Below are 1867 nucleotides of genomic sequence, written 5' to 3'. Positions count from 1 at the left end.
TTCCCTCTTTCATTGATACACACCCTTGCGATCACACGGCGTCCACTCAGCGAATGCAGGATAACCTTCCATCTCAAAGTGTTCAGCTTAATCATTTCTGCCACATCCCTTTTACCACGCGCGGGAACAAATCCACGGGTTTGGGGGATTAGGGCAAGGGCATCTCTGGAGGGCCATTATTCTGTCTACCATAACAAGGAAATGATCTCCAGAGACATTTCTAGTAAATGATGTTACTTAAGTTTACATCAAGATCGAGAAAGCCAGGATCGAAGAAACAAGCCGGGAATGTGAGTCGGAGAAAAGCTGTGGCCTGTGGATCGGAACTTCACAGGGAGAGAGAAAATCGGGACCGCGTGCGAAAGCAAAGGCAACATTGTCTTGATGAATCCGATGATGCGATGGACGTGCGTATCTTCCAAGTGTGGAAAGCATTTATCTGACTTCACAGAAGGAAAAACCAACAGAGACAGGGGAGTAGCTAAAAGGCAAAGCAGAGTGTGCGTTTGAAAAATTCTCCTGGGTAATCCTGTCTACACAAACTCTGGGGGAAGGCAGCTGCTCGAACATCGTTTTTTTTTTTAAAGATTTTATTTTTATTTATTTGACAGAGATAGAGACAGCCAGCGAGAGAGGGAACACAGCAGGGGGAGTGGGAGAGGAAGAAGCAGGCTCACAGCAGAGGAGCCTGATGTGGGGCTCGATCCCATGACGCCGGGATCACGCCCTGAGCCGAAGGCAGACGCTTAACGACTGCGCCACCCAGGCGCCCCCACATGTGGCTATTTAAATTTAAATTAATTAGGGATTCCTGGCTGGCTCTGTCCGTAGAGCATGGGACTATCGATCTCGGGGTTATGAGTTTGAGCCCCACACTGGGTGTAGAGACTACTTAAAAATAAAATCTTAAAAAAAAGTTTTTTTTTCACATTTTAAAAAACATTTTTAAAAATTAAAGTAAAAAGAAATACATTTAAATGAATTTAAACTCGGGGCGCCTGGGTGGCTCAGTCGGTGATGCATCCAACTCTTGATTTCAGCTCAGGTTGTGATCTCAGGGTTGTGGGACTGAACTCCGAGGTGGCCTCCCCGCTCAGCTGGGAGTCTGCTTGAGATTCTCTCTCCCCCCTCCCTTTGCCCCTCCCCCTCACTTGGATGGGGTGCTCTCTCTCTCTCTCTCTAATAAATAAATAAATAAATAAATAAATCTTTAAATGAATTTAAACTCAAGTTTCTCAGTTGTACTAGTCACATTTCAAGTGCCCAATAGTGACAAAGGTGGCTCGTGGCTTCCGCGCTGGACAGCACAGATATGGCACGTTTTCTTTTCTTCCTTTTCTTTGTTCTTAAGGAATTATTTATTTATTTGAGAGGCGGAGAGAGCGAGCATGCAGGAGCGGGGCGAGGGGCAGAGGGTGAGGAGAAGCAGACCTCCCACTGAGGGGGGAGCCTGATTCAGGACTTGATCCCAGAACCCCAGCATCATGACCTGAGCCCAAGGCAGACGCTTAATGACTGAGCCACCCAGGCGCCCCTTATAGAAACATTTAAATTTGAGTATCAGTGGGGTGCCTGTCTGGCTCTGCCGGTAGAGCGCGCATGCTTGACCTCCAAGTTGTGAGTTCGAGCCCCACCTTGGGTGTAGTGATTACTTAAAAACAAAATCTTAAAAAACAAAATAAAATTGGGGCGCCTGGGTGGCTCAGTCATTAGGGGTCTGCATTCGGCTCAGGTCATGATCCCAGGGTCCCGGGATCGAGCCCCACATCGTGCTCCCTGCTCTGCGGGAAGCCTGCTTCTCCTTCTCTCTGCTACTCCCCCTGGTTGTGTTTCTTCATTTAAGAAGGGGAGGTCCCTACTTAACTGA

Source organism: Ursus maritimus, unplaced genomic scaffold, assembly GCF_017311325.1.
Source record: "Ursus maritimus isolate PB19 unplaced genomic scaffold, ASM1731132v1 scaffold_19, whole genome shotgun sequence".
NCBI classification, from domain to species: domain Eukaryota; kingdom Metazoa; phylum Chordata; class Mammalia; order Carnivora; family Ursidae; genus Ursus; species Ursus maritimus.
This window is presented reverse-complemented; position numbering follows the sequence as displayed.